This window comes from Gopherus evgoodei, chromosome 3 (assembly GCF_007399415.2).
Source record: "Gopherus evgoodei ecotype Sinaloan lineage chromosome 3, rGopEvg1_v1.p, whole genome shotgun sequence".
NCBI classification, from domain to species: domain Eukaryota; kingdom Metazoa; phylum Chordata; order Testudines; family Testudinidae; genus Gopherus; species Gopherus evgoodei.
The window spans coordinates 156,100,923-156,120,691 of NC_044324.1; positions in this window are offsets into that span (position 1 = coordinate 156,100,923).

Consider the following 19,769-nt stretch of genomic DNA (forward strand, 5'->3'; position numbering starts at 1 on the left):
CAACTTTTTTCAAAACCACAGTTTTTAACAAAGCAGCCCTTGAGTTCCAAATGCCTGGGGGGAGTTCTAGTTTAACTCCAGCCTGGGCATATCAGTGACCCAAAAACCACCTAATTGACTCACGAGCATTTTTCAGACTTGCAGAAGAAAAAAGTAGGATCTGGCAGTGAGAGGAGTATGGCCTGCAAAATATTTCCCCTATTTTACTCAAGCCCAGACCTCCAAAACTTTTTAGGCCACTGCTTCAATTGGCTTTCTGTCTAGGCACAACAAATAATTGTGGAGATTTTGGGTTCCTTTATTCTCTGTGATAATTACAAATAGAGTTTGCCACTACTACTATACTCAATAATATAATCACTAGTTTAATCCTCACTCAAATTGTTTTTGAGGGCATCCTTATGTTCAGCTGTCAGTATTAGAGACAATAAATTAATGATGGCTAGGTTGACAGTAGTAACAAAGTCCTAACTCCCTACTTTCCCCTACATCTTTACAGTAGAATCTTAGAGCCTGTCGGAATCCACATTAAGCCACAAGTCTTGGATCTGTATATAAACATCTCAAAAGTACTAGAGGCAGCCAGATGGCTTGAGCTGTGGAATTTAGATCCAAATTCATTCAGATCCAGGCTTTTGATTTGGGTCCGACTCTGCTTGAAATCTCCTGCCCTTTGGTATGCTGTGGGTTTTTAGACAGTCCAGATTCCAATGTGCACTACAGCATATGAAATTCAGCCTACAGGTGCTGGATCTTAACCCATTTGTAAAATAAGAGTGGGATCCTGAGGTTAGGGAGAGAGATTGGGGATAAGGGTAGATACAGCCTCCCCATAGAAACTCCTGCTGTCAGGAAAGGAGTAAATCGACCCAAAACTCCTGCACACAAAGAGAGAGGGCTGCTAAGCCTCCCTGAAGAACATTAGGTGAAGTGCCCAAGTTTGCATAAAAAGTAGGAGATGGAGATGGAGAAGAAGAGAACTTTAAAGTGAATCCTTCAAAGAGTTGGACAGTTTAGTTTTCAAGGCTATCCAAATGTTTCTCCAAGCTAATTAGACGATGCTTTTTTTTTTTTCATTTTCATCATGGAGTTACTAGGCATGAACGATGTATGGATCCTCAGAGACCACACAATGTTTTTATGCGGACAACATACCAATAAGCTTATTAACATTGTCTGACCCTTTTCAGCTGTTTATTTTTTAATGTGCAGGTTGGTACCTTTCCACTGAAAATGACTGTCACTTTTTCACTTGCTGTTGAATTATGATTCAAAATCAGGTTTCATCTTCTCATTCTCAGAGTCCCAATGCCACTTTTTGACCCTAAGTTCCTTTCGATTCTCTCCTGCACTGCCTGAATTGAGAGAGATGTTAACAGCTGCACCAGACTGGAGGTGTCTGCCAGCTCTACAGATTAAGGATGGTCAAATCATAATAATATATTTGACATATAGCATAAATACCAGCCACATTCTACCATCTGAATATCAATCATCCAATATCCAACTGACAGCTATTCTGGAATATGCACCAAAACAGATTGAGACATTAGAGGTAGGAGTTCAAGACACATTTCCAAGTCTAACAAATGTATTACAGCTAGTGAATGGTTGGATTTAAACTGACAATCTTGTGACCTATGTAACTCAAGCAGCGACAGACTGGTTGGGTGACAGGCGATGCTATGCTAAAAGTACAGGCCACTCTGAGCCTCTTTTAACCAATAGTGAGGGGGTGATATATTAAATATGTCATATATTAAATATATATTTTATTTTAGAAATGCTTAAACAGACCTCTCTAGAGTTAAACTTTAAATCCAAGCCCAAAGGGCTAGATCTACAAAAAGACTACTGGATCAGAGGAAGAGTGAATGAGAGTGATTCCATAGCCTGGGTCTTTGGGCACACACAGTGGAAATGGGAGACCTGGGTTCCAGTCCCTGCTCAAAGGACTATTTATTTATGCAGAGTGGAACAGTTTCAACATGACAGATTAAGACACCCACCTGGTCAGGGCATGCTCATGGAGTGTAAGAGACCTGCATGCATAGACAACTCATACCTCCTAATACTGGCGGGGGGAGGGCAATTTAAAGGGGAGTACACCTGACCACCACACGTATCTCCTCTGCCCAAGGATCACCCTGCCTTCTGTCCAGTCCATTGCCACTGTGCTCTCCCTTCCCCACCAGAGTTACCTGCAGACAGGTATTTCTGTCCTTCTGCTGCACCTCCCACCCCTGGCATGTTCGGCCCCTGTCCCTGGCAGTCGGACCCAGGCAGAGAGTGGAGGTGGGGGGGATGGAGCTGCTTCTCATGCTGGCTGAAGGTAGCTGCTCCGTGTTGCTGCTCTGTGCAGTGTAGTGTGGCAGCTGCCTGAAAGCGAGCCTGGCTGCTGCCACTGCCTCTCCAGCTGGGCTCCTGCCGGCAGCTGCTGCGCTACACAGAGCAGCAACATGGAGCAGCCGGTGTGATAAATGGCTGTTCTGGCCCCCCTGCTCCCTGCCCAGGCCCGGCTGCCAGGGAGAGGGGACAAGCCCCTCTTCTCCTCTCTCCCCCAGCAGATGGACTGGGCACTTCACCCTGCATGCACCGCTGCCCAGGCACTGCCTATGCCTGCATGTCAGTGCTTGCTCCGGACAGGGATTTGGAACACAGATCTTGCACTTCCCAGGTGAGTGCTCTAATCTTTGGGCTATTAACTATAATGGCAGGAGGGTCTCTTTCCCTTGCCCTCTGGCTTTACATGAGGGAGGACTGACTTGACCAGGCTTTAGTGCCTGACTCCAGGGAAGGTTCACAGCCATGAATCATGGCCAGAGATAGACACCTCCCTCTGACCCAGACGGCATCTTTCAGGGGAGCAACTTAGGCCACATTCCTCTACACAGCATTTCCTACTGGCTAGTTTTGGCAGGTTCTCACTCAACGTGTTGGCTTCTGAGAATCCCCATTCTTAAGTGCCTAACTCTTCCCGTTCATTGTATGGGGAATCTGGGCACCTAATTTAATACTAAGAATTCTACTAGACAGCAGCATGCCTAAAGGTGTTGCAACACTTGTTAACTCCCTTTGTGGATCTAGCCTAAATTTATTATGTTATAATGAGCGAAACCAGAAACCTTGGCTCCAAATGTTCCTGAACTTGGAAGTTTAAACTCTGGTTATAAATCCGAACTCACTCAATTTAGGTGGTTTGGGTTTGTTTTTTGGATCCAAACCCACCTCGGAGATATATATTACAAACTTGGTTTCAAAGGAAGAATGCAGGATTTTTGTTTGGGTCTATCTCTAATTTTCAAACATATATAAAACTGCCCCCATATTAATTCAGCAACATCATTTGCAGAAGAGCATGCCATAATTTTAAGACTTAGGACCCCCAATTGTGCTTAGGTCCATTCCTATACAGCAAAGTACACTTGACTGTCAGAAGCTGGGACTGGAGAACAGGTGTGTAGCATTTGATAATTGCCCAGTTCTGTTCATCCCTCTGAAGAATCTGGACTGGCCACTGTTAGAAGACAGGATACTGGGATAGATGGATCATTGGCCCAACTAAAGACAGTAAACTAGTGGTCATCTGAATATTCACAAACAATTAATGGTATGACCGAAGAAAAAATGCCACATTTATTGACAAAAATATTGATGAATCACTGAGCTGGTTGCATATTAGGGAAAATAAATATTTCATGAAAGACCCAACACAGAAGATTCCTGGTTTTGATCTCCCATGAAGTTCATAGGCAACCCTAAACCACATCTGCACAAACCATGGCAGATGCAGAAACTTGCTGCACAAATGGAAAATTAAAGGCTCCACAGTGTGCGACTGTGGTCACCCAGAACAGACCACGGAATATATAGCAACTCAATGCCCAATTAACAAATACAAAGGAGGCATCACAGTGATACACTCTGCTACTCCAGATGCAATTGTCTGACTTAACCATCTAAATGTAAAATTATAGTTGTTGCTCTACATTTACAAAGATGAAGATTAGAGAAAATGATTGACCAATATTTTTTTGCCAAGAAATATAGTAAATTCACTATGGTGTATTTTCTGGCTTCTCTACTTTTGTTGTTCATGAGTATTTAAATGATCACTAGCTTTCTCTCTCTTTTCTAGCTTAGTCACCATACTTTTGTATTAAATTAAATATAATACCCACATATCTCCAGTTTTTGTGTGCAGCTTAGTAGCATCCTGAAATCTTGCAAAATATTGTTTCTAGGCTGTCCATTCTGAAGGTTTGTCAAAGATGAAGTTCCCTGGGGCACTGAAAAGTGGCATGTTGATGAGATCCTGCAATCTTTGTTGCTTTGTTCCTTGTGTTTACAAACAGTGTTGCTGTTTTACTTCTGTTCCGTTCTTAGTTTACTCCTGACACCATGCCATGCACTTCTGCACCAGAACAGTATAATAGAGTTTAGTATTCCATTACTCTAATGGTCTCTATACACTGTTCTGTGAATAATTTGGGGGTTGTTTTAAAGATCCAAATCATTACATCTTACTCACTGAAACTGAAGTTAATAATGTATGCCATTATTTGAAATGGACTTCTTATAATTCCTTATCTGGTTTACAGCTTTTGTTTCCATTACCTGTTAGAATAAAGACAACTGGCAAAATACAATTAGAGCTCTTCCTAATCAGTTTGTTCATCTAGACTATCAGCTAACATCATATACAGACAAGATAAACAGGCAATTACCACAGAGAACACGTGCTAAACACAGTGATAATTAATAATGAATGAAACTGAGTTCACAACTACTTAAATACAATAGTTATTAATTATCATGTGGCTCCAAGCTATTTGTGTGTAGTGTATAATTTACAGTTCAGCATGATTTCAGCTGTATTCCCTAAGCCTCTGGTGCAATCTTTTGCATAACTTTAAACTTCCATATGTCAGCTGTGAGAGTTCATCTGGCATCAGCCCTGACTCTTTCCATTGTATTACCAAAAAATGCAATATTTTATTTATGTGGAAGAAATTATAACTCTTGCATACCAGCATACAGCAAATGCCTGAATTATAGCACACAACAGAATTAAAACTGGTTAGCAGAACTATTTTTGTCACCTGTAGTTTATAATCAGCATCCAGCTGCACAATAAGCAATGTGAAAGAAGCCAGCAATAGCATACATACTGTACACATTTTAAATAATTCAGAGCTCTATTTTCATCACCAGGTGGCTTTACCAGCCAGCTTCCAGTAATTTAAACTCTTATTAACTTCATCATCACCCCATGGGAAAATTATATACACTGTATAACAGAAAAGAAAATACCTTTCATATTAAAGGTCACAAATGCCTATTTAAAAATTGTTTAAGAAGACATTGTTTCTGGGAAAAACAGTATCACTGTGCTCCTGCATACCCAGTGATGTTAGCCATGATCTCTCCTGTTAAGATAACCTTATTAATGATGATAAGTCATGCCAGAAATGTCCATGGTAACTATTACAGACCATATAGTGACCTATCTGTTATAGAAATCCACTGATGACCATGGTGGTTTGCCTTTAATTCAAATGTACATCTTCTGCCCAAAGTAATATATACAATCAAATGTTGCCTTTTGGGAAATGCACTTGTTCAACTAAAACATGTCATTGGATCGTTGGTCTTCTTGTAGTGTACCACAAATAAAAAGTCATCTGATTGTTATCATCAACTCTGGTCAATTAGGGTTCATTTGCTTAGAGTAATAATGGTGTGTATGGATGTGGATGTTTGACAAGGTGATATATGTAAATTTCTTATGGCTTTATTCTGTTTTTCCTGAGTTTTGTGGTTTGAGTTGGATATTATTTGCTGTTAGTGACTTTACTGTGCTTTAACAACGTTTTTTATGTTTGAATTTCCTTAGGGTTTTTTTTAATACAAAAACTGAAAGTGTAAAAAAGATGCAGAGGCTAATTCTAAGCATCAGAACTGTCAATAAAGGAAACTGAGTTCTTTCATATATGCTCTGTTTGCAAGTCTGTGTCTGCTAACTATCTCCAGGGTGAAGTTGGATCCTGAGGGACAGTGAGGAGTGTATCTCTGAAGGTTATTCTAAATTAAAGCCAGTTGCACCCATTACAGCAGATGAGGAAAATACCAATGCACATGGAAGTCCAGGCCACACTGCTTGGAGTTATTATGGAGTAGCTGTGAAATAAGGAGCTGTTAATCCTCCAGAATGTCTCCCTTCAGTGGATAAGTCTCTCATGGCTACTAATACCAGAATTAGTTCCAGCAGTGCAATGCAAAGTTGCTCAAATTCAGGGGAGAACCCAGGCTTACATTTGGAAATTGTAGTTTTATTAAATATTTATTTTAAGCCATTAAAGTCTATCACTGTGCTCATTTTTTAGTGAATAGCAGCCACTTAGATCATACATACAAACATGAGTACAGCAAACTTGTAGCAATGGCTGTGGTGATAACTAACTCTAAGTGGCGGTGGGAGACAACTAATTCATGTGTTTGAGAGGCAGAGAAATAGCATCTAAATAATATAGCTTGGGGCATGATTTATTTTCCACGTGATGAAAAATGCAGGCAAAGCTCGTGCCATTACTTTTGAAAGTCATCTGGTGAGATTGGTCTTTGAAGGCATGTTGCTGATGAGGTAGGTATGAGCTATTCAGAAATAAGGTTCACTATTAGATAATTAAGATGGGACACCACATACCCTTTTGTTTCATAATGAATGAAACTGCTACCTGCCCACATCAATGGGTGGAAAATTTGGTGGGGCCAGAGGTGATTGGGACAGCTCCAGTAGAAAGGAGGAAGAGATCACTTGCTGGAGGACAAAAAGGGGCCCTCGCCTCCAGAGGGTCTGTCCATTCTTTGGCAACTGGAGGAGGAGGAGGGAAGTTGATTGGTCTTATCCTCATCTTCACTAATTTAAATTCTGGCCCAGACCATCTGGAGCTTCTTTTCATTTTATTTCCGCTCCCTGCTCCTTCCTTTCTCAACACAATGGTAGTTTTGGGGCTGTATCTTGCAAATGCCACAGGTCTGACAGTTAGTATGTTTGGAGGTCAGGAAGAAATTTTTCTTCCAGTTGGGGCCAGATTGGCAGAGGCCTGGTGGGTTTTTCGCCTTCCTCACATCATCTTGGATTACAGGTAGGTTAATTAGGACTAATTAATTAACTAATCTGTGGTAGTATTTGGTAAAGATGTTAGTTCACTGCAACTTGCAGTCTATGTCCAGTGTGGTTAAAAGGAATGGTTCCCAGTTGTTAATGAGCTAGAATTTTGCTAATGGGCCTTGAACTCATGGGATAGGGGGATACCCTGTAGCTTTCACAGGCTAAGGTCCCCCTTTAATGCCCTCTATCTCCGTCATGAGGGGAGAGCAGAAAGGGAAGTGGTAAGACTCAGAAGAGCAAGCTCAGTCCTATGGGGAGGCTGATGAGTACCTGTCCCAAGTTATGGGTTATATGGTTGGTGCCCTGTAATCCCCATACTGGAACCACTTAAAATGCCTGGTAGATGAGTAGGGGTGAAAGGGCAGAGCACCCTCCTGTATTAAGTTTAATGAAGTTGCAGTCTGTTACTTAAAAATATATCCCTGTATTTGTCTTCATTCACCACTATGGTCACCTCATACATGAACACAGAAATATATATAGTGCGGGATCGGGGGAGAATCAAAGTACACAGGAATTGCCATACTGAATAAGACCCATTAGCCATCTAGTTTAGCAAATAAAATGGCCCTAGCCCCATAGCTTAATTTTGCTTTTAATGTGCTTAGTCTTTATCACAGCTATGAAGCAAATATGTTGCTCTTGTCCACTATAAAAAGTGATACAGTAAGAGTGATATAACTTTTGTCTTGTGTCCATTTCAGCAGCCTTTAAGATAGAAACCTAAATATTGCAGCTGGAGAGAGAACCATTGGTCAATGCAGTCTAGATGCATGTTATTTATCAGGGGCAGTGTCCTGGGGTTGCTGGCCTCTTTAGGGGGAGACCAAGACCAGGCTACTTGTGACAGCTAATTTAAGAGGAACGAGCCTATCTAGGCAATCAATTTAATAACAGCCTGTTAGGGCTGAGCTTCAGGGAGATGCTCACAAAGAAAGAAATACTCCCCAAAGAGAGGAGCTCCCAGAGACCACAAGCCCCGAGGAGGAGGGCTGTGCAACCCCTGAGCCCAAGGGCAGATACTTTATTTCATGTTTATTTGTATTTAATAAAGTAGAACCCCACCAATGGAATTTTGCCTTACACCCTTTCAGACTATGGGAGTTCTTAAGGGGCCAGGAGCAAAGGGAAACTGAATCTGGGAGTGCCCGTAGCACCACACTACATCATCAGAGGGCAGGATAAGGAAAGGGTGTGTGTGCACGCCCACACACACACATACCAAATGCAGTCACCACAGTGGAATACTTTTATTTGCAGGAGTGTGCAAAAATACCATTTATTTGTCTTTCAGTGAGAGACACTGAAAGACTCTCTTCGCCTCTTGAAACAAATCTATGCAGTATAAAATGTTATTAAAAACTTTGCAGATAACAACAGTAATTCAGAAATATCTCTTCTTTAAGTGTGTCAAGTCTTTCTACTTAAATGTTACAACCTATTTATCCATCTATTGAACTGGGAATTATGAAGTGATCAGTCTCAAGATATCCTAATGTCCTCCCAGGTGCATATCAGTCATATTGGTCAGATCGTATTTATCATCCTTACAGTTCTGAAATTACTATCCCATGGTACAGTTGTTGTTTTCACAATTTTACTTGACAAAAATGGCATTTATTATTTCTATTTGTCCTTAGGTCTTTTTTTTTCTTCAGTGCAGCTCTTTATTTGTTACTGTTAGGTTCTGCTTGTGTGAAATGCTCCTAAATTTTAGCCATTAAATAAAAACATAACAGTAGTGTTGCTACTTGAAACACAGTATAAACTTTTTCTTCAGTTTCAGTCTATAAAGGATCACATCCACTTTGAGTTCCAGGTTCTCATGAACCTAAAATCTCATGTCAAAACCCTGAGTCACACTTGTTTTCTCATTGAAACTATATACAATCATGCATTTTTTTTTCCAAAATCATCAATCAATTCAGGTTCACTTGAAATTTGGCTCTGGTTTGTTCAAAAGTTATGTGGGGTTGTCATAAACAGATAGTTAAGGGTTAATGTCTCTTTTTCCTGTAAAGGATTAACTAGCAGTAAACCTGGAACACCTGACCAGAGGACCAATCAGGAGACAAGATATTTTCAAATCTTGGTGGAGGAAAACCTTTGTGCTTTTTGGATTTTTCTTAGTTCTCTCTGGGTTCTGAGAGGGACCAGACATGTAAGCAGATATCTCCAAGTTTCTGAAACAACCTCTTCTGTTCAATTTAGTAAGTATCAGTTAGAAAGGCGATTTAGTCTTTTAATTGTTTTCTTATTTTGCAAATGTGTATTTTGCTGGAAGGATTGTGTCTCTGTTTGCTGCAACTTGTATTTGTGCTGGGGGGAGGATTCTCTCTAGTGTCTATAAGCTGAAAGACCCTGTAACATTTTCCATCTTGATTTTACAGAGACAATTTTTACTTTTTTCTTTCTTTTATTAAAAGTTTTCCTTTTTAAAAACCTATTTTTTTTTATTCTTGTGTGAGACCCAAGGGGAGGGGGCCTGCACTCACCAGGGAATTAGTGGGAGAAAGGAAAAGCCTGATTTCTCTCTGTGTTAGGATTACTGTCTCTCTCTCTCAGGGAGAGTCTGGGAGGGGGAGAGAAGGGGGGAAGGTGAATTTCCTCTCTATTTTAAGATTCAATGGTTAAATCACAGGGATCTCTCAGTGTTACCCAGGGAGGGGAGAATGTGGGAGGAAGAAAGGAGGGGAATGGTTTATTTCCCTTTGTTTTGAGATCCAAGGGTTTTGGGTCTTGGGGTCCCCAGGGAAGAGTTTGGGGGCCAGAAAGTACCCCAAAACACTATATTTTTGGGTGGTGGCAGCTCTACCATTTCTAAGCTAGTAATTAAGCTTAGGGGGGTTCATGCAGGTACCCCATCTTTTGGACACTAAGATTCAGAGTGGGGGTTCATACCGTAACAGGGGTGAAACCCTGGTCTCATAGAAGTCAACAGGAGTTTTGTCATTGACTGCAAAGAAGTCAAGATTTCATCCATAAAGCTTAGTGAATCTTTTGTTGAATATGGTGTGTGTTTCGGGTTTGTAATAAAACAGCCTCAGATGAGTTGTAAGTCATTTGAAGTTTCATTTTGAATATTTGACAGAAATGAGCAACTTTTAGATCTGGTGGAAATTTTTCAAGTTTTCATAATTGTCTGGGCACTTTTTCCCAAATTATCAAAAGAAATTCATGGAAAAATGTTCACCACTTTTTCAAGCAATGCATCCATTAACTGATCTCAGTTATTGTCAAGTAAAAGCAATAAACATTGAAATAAAAGAGAGGATAAAACTTCAGCCTTAAAATGGTCACAAAGACGGGCTGAGGATGTTGTGACCCCAACAGGGCATTCATTAGTTTGTTACAGGTTTGTAGATCTCAGTAAGCATGTTTAAATACCATTTATAATCCCTGCAACTGAACCACCTCTGATTTACTTTCACAGAAACCTTTTTTTGGACTGTGGTTAGGCCATTGAACCTATAGACCATTTCATTTTAAACCTTGTACGTATAGGCCTGTCCATTAGCGTCTTTCACAATAGAGGAATGTCCAATTCTCAGCCAAAGAATCTTTCTGTTATCTTCCCTCTCGTCTACACACTATGCCTGCACCTCCACCTTCTATTTCTCTCTAGTGAATGTATTACCAAAGCAGCCTCCACACTAGATGTAGTCTAGAGCAGTGGTTCTCAAACTTTTTTCATTTGCGGACTCCAACAAATTTTTATACGGAGGTGGGGACCTCTTTGGAAATTTTAGACATAGTTCTGTGGACCACAGGTTGAAAGCCACAATTCTAGGGTAACAGCAACCTTTCTCAGACCACTTAGATATAGTCTACTGACCCCCAGGGGTCCGCAAACCACAGTTTGAGTATCTCTGGTCTAGAGGTAACCAGCATTTATTCAGTTTCATAACCACTATTTTCCTCACATTTGTAATACAAGAAAAGTTTTCCTGTCACGAAAATGGTAAAAGTGCCAGCATCATTGAACAACACAGAGGATTAACACACTCAGAAGTGGACAGCTGCTTTGCTGTGGCTTAACTCCAGGGCTGCCCAGGGAGGCAGGGGCAAGTGGGGCAATTTGCCCCAGGCCCCGGGCTCACAGCGGCCCCCACAAGAATATAGTATTCTATAGTATTGCAACTTTTATTTTATGGAACAAGCCCCCGAAATTGCTTTGCCCCAGGCCCCCTGAATCCTCTGGGCGGCCCTGCTTAGCTCGGTGCTATTCAGAAAAGGAAAGCTTTATCCTTGTTCAAACAGGCCACCAAAGTCATCTGGGTCAAAATCAGGATCAGTCCTAGAGTGACTTTTCGGATCTTTCCTGTTACATATGGAAATAAAGGATACGAGGAGTAGGGAGAAAAATCTGAATGGCAGCACACTAAGAGGTCTGCATGCTTGTCTCCAAAATGCACTTTCCTATTAACTGTAATGGGCTTTGAGTTAGGATGGAGATTTTTGGTGATCTCTTTGTACCTGAAAGTGTTCACGGATTCATTTGGAAAATTAGCAAGGCTTCAGTGATGCTATACCTTATAAACAGGAAAAATGTTGATGAAAACATTGTGAGAAGAAACTGGCAAGTTTTCCACAGTTATGCGTAAGCAGATCCTATGGAAATAAAGAGACCCTTTTTGTATTAATATGAATATCTGTATCAGTCTCTGTGTAGTCCTCCGGAGGGAGATAGGGACTCATTAAAAAAAAAAGTGCTATGCCAAAGTTATATGAGTAAGTAAGAGCTACTTCAGCCTGGGAAATGTAATAATTACTAGTATTGCTGCTACTATTCATCTAGTGCCAACAATGTGCTACATGCTTTACAGTCCAGTGTGAAATTAAGATCCCTGCCACAGGACCTTCAGCACTAAATAAATATAATGTATTTGGAGTCATTACTGTAAACTAATTAAAATTAACTTAATAAATTAAATTGCAATACGTTCCCCAGGAGGAAATGAAGATCTCTACAGGTCCCTATATCACAGTGGAACACCAACCAGAGGTGTCAACCCTGTAGAATTCTGAGGTCTGAAGATTTTTTTTTCTTATTAAGATTGTTGACAATTTATAAAGAAATGAACCAAAGGAGCCAGTCAAGGGAGTGTGATGTTCCAAGATGTCATTATGTTAATTTTAAAATCTCCAGTAGTACCCATTGTCATTGGCTAATTTTACCTATAAATGCTGATACAAGGATTTTAACAAGTATATCAGCAGGTAGTGTTCAAAAGAGTATTTGTATAGGATGAAATTTACTAAGATATGAAGATCCTGACAAACCTCTCTTCATGGCTTATCTCCCTCCTTTCCCTTTATGGCATACGAGCTGTCCAGGGGGAGTACAAACATCCTACTTTTACAATGTACAGTTTGCATGTGGATCTCAATGCCACTCAATATTGTTGAGGCCAAGTGCTTGGCAGGATTTAAAAAAGGATTGGCCGTGTACACAGATAGGCATATTTAGAGTTACAATAGTAAATTTTTTTGAAAAACCAAACAAGCATTTTGGTATGGATATAAACCCTCAGGCATCAAAGCATAAACAATGTTTACTGTTGGGGGGGCAGGGCTGCCCATTGCATTATTTTGTGAACTTTCCTCTGAGACATCAAGGTGCTGCCTTCTATCAGTGATGGAATACTAAGGTAGAGGGGGCAGTAGTCTGATCCAATATATCTGGTTTTTAACCTGTGGTCCGCAGACTCCTGGGGGTTCGCAGACTATGTCTCAGTTTTCCAAAGGGGGCTTCACCTCCATTCAAAATTTTCTAGGGGATCTGCAAATGAAAAAAGTTTGAAAACCACTGCAATAAGGCAATTCCTATGTTTTGACCTAACGTGGAGGGAGGCTCCATCCTGGATGTAAATAGGCACTCAGATCTCATGGGGACGAATACCATATGAGAATCATAGATAACATTGACTGGTCTACAGGAAGGAGACCACTAAGTGTTGGATGATGAAGGAGCTGCTAAATCTAGCTTTACACAGATCAAGTGGTCATGCTCTATCCTACATAGGAGGTGCTGAGAGAATGCAGCTGCTATTCCAGCCCTCTAGCTTGACAATGGGTTGGATGCCATCCCTGCCAATTCCTGCTGTTGAGTACCCTGCAAACAACCCAATTCATTCAGGATGGGAGTGGACTGATAATACTAGAAGGCTTTGTAATCTGATATATAGGGCTGAGGTAACTCATTACCTGACAGCCTTCTGCTTTATATAACAAAAAACGCTTTTGATCAGGTTCAATAGCTTTATTTCTTCTCAGCCCTTTTTTATGCTTGCTTTTGGACCAACTTGCATTAGTTATTTGAGATTAAGCTAAAAAACAGACTTACCTTTGTGTATTTGCAACTAATTTTAACCAACCATTTAATCAAATTTGACAACATAATTTAATTTTAATTATTCTAGGTAAATATGGTGCCGTGTGGTATGGATTTTTTGTGCTGACAAGCCACTTGCAGAGAGTTCTGAAAACAAGGTCAATATATCAAGATATTAGTATTCTAAAATGGTATTGCTATGCAAAAATATTCAGTACATTTCAGATCCCGTTTGTCTCAATCATCTTTGTTATCAACAAATATTCAAGTGTAATGGTTCATTCAAAAATGTCTCTAAATCTTTAGCATCAATTCTTTATAAAATCTTAGCAATTAAAATTGTATGGGTGATTAGTTAGCCAAAATGCAATGCACAAAGTTTACCACAAAGTATCAAAGCTAGCAGTCAAAAGCAAGAGTTCAGGGGACCCATTTCAAAACCCAGTGAAGTCAACAGATACTCCTATTAACTGCAGTGGACTTTGGATTAGCTCCATAATAAATTATCTGGAACACATCTAAGAGAAATATTGCATGATGGACTTATTATCTTCTGCTATTGGTTGTGCAAGGAAGATAACACATTATTATGTCTTTCCTATATGTCTCAGAGTGACTTAGATAATGTGATAGAACCTGGATAGAAAGACAGTTGCACTTAAAACATTTATTTGGTTTTAAAAGATTCCTCTAGTCTGTGAGAGTCCCTAAACTTTAAATAGGCAATGTGGCTAAAATTGATGGTCTCTATCTGATCAGTAGAAAAAAAATTAAGTGCACTCATTGTAGGTAGGTAGATGGAGTCCAGAATGGAAAACCATATTACTCCACTCACATAGATGCTGTTGCAAACAATACCAAACATCCTGTTAAGTTAACCACAGATGACATATCAGGATCAGAAGCAAGTGTGAGTTCCTGGAAATGGCCCGCATAATGTCAAATTCAATTCCATTGCTTTGGCTGTTACATATATATATTATATATTACTCTAGCATCCCCAGTGAAGAGGTGGCACATAAAACTTTGAGAAGTTGTATGTATGTATATAAATATTTGTAGTAACTCACTTGGTTTGAGAATGTCACTTTCGCTGTCAATTATACATAGTCATTACTGAAATGTAGATATAGCTAAATTGCTGTACTATGCAGCTGCTCATGTATTTTCTCTAATGGCCCAAGCGGTATAGGCAAGAAGGTTAAACCTCCATTTCACAATATAACATTGTGGAAGAGAAATGTTAGCTGAGGAGTACATTCTTTTGTTTTGTTCTCTTTTTTTTGTTACAGAGAGATGGAGATTTAACCTTGCTGCTTATGATGTTTGGCCATTAGAACAAACACCAGTAACAGCATAATGTAGCAATTTGAATATATCTATACTTCAGTAATGATTTTGTACAATAAATAATGAAAACTACATTCTTATAAACTAAATAACACCATATTCTTTCTCATTTTCTTTATAACCCAGGTATATGTTTGACAGAAAACGTTCATTGCTAATGTGTCATCTCAGAGTAGACTTAGTATTTACACATTTATTGTGTACAGGGACATAACCTCCCAAAGTTAGTTGCTTCTCCTCTGCACTGGGGGTGTTGATGGAATAATATATACAGATATATTTGTAACAAAAAAATATTATTTCATACTTTTTGGATCATTCTGGCACCATCGTTAAAGTGAGCTCTGTTTTATATTTAAAGCAGGGATTCAGTCTCTGTTATGAAAAATACTTTGTAACTTATCCAAACTTAATGCACTAAATCTTTTACTACAGAATGAATATTCTGAGGTAAATCCATTAACTAATTCATAAGTAAAAATGAATTTAAAATAGGTCCTTTGAGAAAAATGTATTCTATCCATGTTTTCTTTGTCCTGAATGATCTTAAAAACAAAATCACACAGATTCTCTAAATTTTCCATACAGTTAAAATTAATTGAATTTTTGTACATAGCTTACCTTTGAAGATATTATTCATAATGAACCTAAGTTATTAATGATTAGCTCCAATTATTAGGATCAGATACGTTATAGATAAGGTGATATCAACGTCTCATGTAATTTTTAAATGGTGTCATTTTAACATCTCAGGTAACTCAGCCAATTACCGTGCCTCTACAGCCAATTTACATGCAACAGTTCTACTACTTGTGATGAGTCAGTGTTACGAAAGAGATTAGATGCATCATGAGTTCTTATTGGTAGAGTACTTGCCCTGACAATCACTGCTCTTCAAAGATTCCATGGCTGCATGCTAGCTTGGACATCAGTACTTGAAAGGTTCCCCATGGCACTGTTCCCACAGGTCCCCTGCACATCAAGGCAGCGCTGCCTGGTGATCTGAGGCAAGAGCACAAAGGGAACCCCTAAAGTGCAAAGCTATTGGACTCTGGGATTGGGCTCCCCTCCCACCCCTTTTTTCACATACCACTAGTCTCACTTACACAGTCCTTTAAACCAATAAATCAATGCAGATTAAGAACAAAATTCACTAGCATGCTTTAGCTGCTTTTCACAGCTCTGTTGATGCTCTGTAGAACCGGTTGAAATTTTTCGCAGGTTTTTTTTTTCATAGACAAAAATTATTTTTCGTCCAAAAAAAATCTTTTCACAAAAATTGGTGACACTCAATTTTTTTTTTTATTTTTGTGAAATCTTCCATGATTTTTCCTCCTAGATTTTGAAAGTTATTTTGGAAAACAATTGTCAAAATGTTTCTTTAACCATATTCAAATTGAAAATGTTTTTTGTTTAATAAACAATTTAAAAATGTTTTTGGTTTTAAACAAAGAGTAAAAAATTCTGTTGTAGTGCAGAAAATTTCACAAAAATAGAGAAAATGAGTCAATTTTGAACACTGCAAACTGGAAACAACTTTGAAATTTCAGAAAGTTCCAGGATATTGTTTTTCTGTTGTTTTTTTTTCAGTTAGGTCTAGTGCCAACCAACAAAGTAATGCAAACAAAGTGTCAAGCCAGCAGTGTCCAGTTACATATCTATCTTTCTCTCATTACTGTACATTTGCCATAGTTATAAAAATACTTACATGCAGTGAATACAACAAGAAAAACTTACAGTACTAATAAATTCTGGTAATGCAATGCTCCTGCCCACATATATCAGAAAGACATCCCAAATACATGATAAAGCATACTGCAACCATCAGTGCAGAAAACTCGTGCATCTTTTAACAGCTATTTATTTGAATTACAAAAGGTTATTTGAAGATGGATTCATGGTGTTTACAATTAAGAACATAGGTGTATATTCATATTGTACAGTTTCATGTATGCCAGGTGGTTATTCAAGTAGCTGCATTTAAATACAAAGTTGTTTAGTACCAGTTAATATATAACTTGGATACATACTTGAAAATGTGACTCTGTATTTCAGATTTAAAAGTACATTATTGCTGAGTATTACTAACAAATAGTAGGGATGCTTGGTGTAGTGCAGAAGTATATCTTGAGTCAAGGCCTTGTGTTCTCAGTGTCAAGCTGGAACTAAATTCTGTGCCATGTTTCTAGGTTCCATGAGACTTGTGTGTAGTGGACTAGAAAATCTGTGGCAACCCCATTAAAAATGTTAAATTATATAGTTTTAATGAATTAATTAGAGAAATGAATAATTCATTCAATATGTTAGAGCTATGTTATTCCCTTTTGATACTAAATTCAATATATTTTACTGGATCGTGACATTTTCATTTTTGATACATTAAAGGTTTGTAGATTGCTAACATATAATTGCATTCTAGAAACTGGGGAACACTGGAAGTTTGGCTAGCTAAATAGGGAGCTGATGGGGCTGTTGGCACCTGGGAAGGCATGAGAAGCAACTTTGGATTATAGAATAAGCACATTCACTCGATTTTTCTGCTAAGTGAAGTAATTTAAATGCCACCATTGTTAACGATCATCTTTACATTTCTGACTTAACAATCCATTGAAATGAATGGGGCAGATCACAAGACTCAGAGTTATTGCTTCCTGTTATCTGCAGACTCATTAAGACAATATTGCATTGGTTACCCTTAATTCACATTTTCAAGGTTATCTTGCAACTATAAGGGCTAGGGACATACATTTTTTATGAAAGCTTGTATTCTGAAGCACAATTCTCCAGGGAAAAGTGGAATCTACAGCCCAAGTGGCAGAGGATCACATGATATAATTTCTGCCATTGCTTTCAATAGCATTACAGGAGTCAGTGTTAAAGCAGAAGCTCTGCTTAACCATTGTCTTATCCACCAAAATGTCACTTATCTCAATTGTTCCTAGCTGAACTAATCATACTATGTCATTTGTTTACTAATGGTCTAAGAATCTCAGGTTGGGGACTGTTGAATTAGACCAAAGAAGTGAAAACTGTAAGCTAGAAATACATCACAGTAAGAAAGCTGAAAGGTTCCTTTAATAACAGATACCTGCCAGAGCACAGCCCCAGAAATATTATGACAACTTGCTCTTTTCAAAGCATGTTGAAAACCGATTTGCTCTGCCATTTTTCAAAGAAATGAGTATGTCAATCACTCCCCAGTTAGCTAACATAATCATAAAGCTCATATTCAAAGTATATTAACATAAAAGATTCTTAAACACTAAACAGAATGAAAACTCCTCAACTGTAAATTTAGAAGAAACTTCCTTCACGATATTTGCCCAAAATGGGCTTGATTCTGATCTAAATTTTACCCTGGTGTAACTCTCTTGAATTCAGAGGAGTTTGTTCATGAATCACTTAGGAACAAAACCATTACTCAAGAGCCTCTCAAGTTATCAAGTTATTTGTAAATAACTCACCCAGATAACTACTCATAATTATGTTCTAAAATACAAACTTTGTGAAAAAATAAAAGTGTTCAACCCCCTCCTTCCTCTTTTGACATGCTCATCATTTTTGGTTTTGCTTTGTTTTAAAAAACTTGCCTTATGTTCTGAAACTCACCGTAGTCAGCCAACAGGTAAATTTTAAAAGAAATGCTTTAAGCTATTTTTGAATTATGAGAGGCTGAAAAATTACAGTTCCCCCTGTGTTTAAACAAACAAATAAACATTGCCACACCTAGAAATGTTTTACTGAGGACTTTTAAGCAGAACTGTCCACCGAGATCAACATGGAGCTCTGTTTAAAAGTCCGTGACGGGGTACATTTTATTATTTCATTACTCAGAAATGGCTGAACTGTAATACTGGAAGTGCAGCATGCAAATTGTCCTGGATAAGGAAGCAGGCCTTTGCTAAGTCTGAAAGCCATCTGTTAGAGATAACAAAAAACAAGTTATGAATGTTTGAAAATTGCACACCAAGCATGCCTGGTGGAAAATTTCACCACAGCTGGGAGTGTACAGTTCTGCAGAGATGGACTTCACTTGACTGTGGAACTCTGAACATTTTGAATACAAAAAAATAGTGAGCCTTTCTTCTTCCCATACAATTCCTATTCATTTTCCTGCCTTTCCTTTCTGTCCTGAGCTACTACTTATCTCCCCATGGCTTAAAGAGATGGAGCTATCGAGCCTGCAATGATAGCCAGGAGTAGCATGGAGGCATGTCCAGTAAACCACAGAAGTCCTGTTGTTTTGGACTGGCCATTAAGTTCATGAGACATTGTCATCATGGACAGAGATTTTAAGAGTTTTCTTTTCAATAAACAATTTTTTCTTGTTAGACGTATAAAAATGTCAAATTTTCAACATGCCTTAACACAGCCTCTATTTTTTCACATTTAATTTTTCATGCACCCTTAAAGATACTTAGATAAGCATCTGATTTACAGATTCAAACAGGTACTTGACTGTACAAGTGATAGTATCGAATCTGACGCTTGTCACTGCTATCCTTTGATACTCTGCCTCAAAGAATACAAAATAATGTAATCGAGCGCATCTTGGGATGTATGCTAAGCAATTTTAGCAGTGTGATTATGTTTAAACTCTGACACTTCATAGTTGTGCAGTGTTTGGAACTATTTAAGTGTCTAGCTAGGATTTTGGCTTCCCTACCCTCCTCTATATTACAAGAAACTTAAGTCTAATGTTGTTCTGTTACAATATTTGATTTATCCTTTGTATCTGTGCATCTGATTCAAAATCAGTTGCTGCATGTTCATTTTATAGGTAAACTTTGAACCAATTTATGCCTCATTCTAGGATTAAAGGGATGATATTTCACATTATATGTAGTCCTGTGGACAAAATAAGACCCATAAGTAAAAATAGGTGTGATGGGCTGGATCACAGAAACCCCC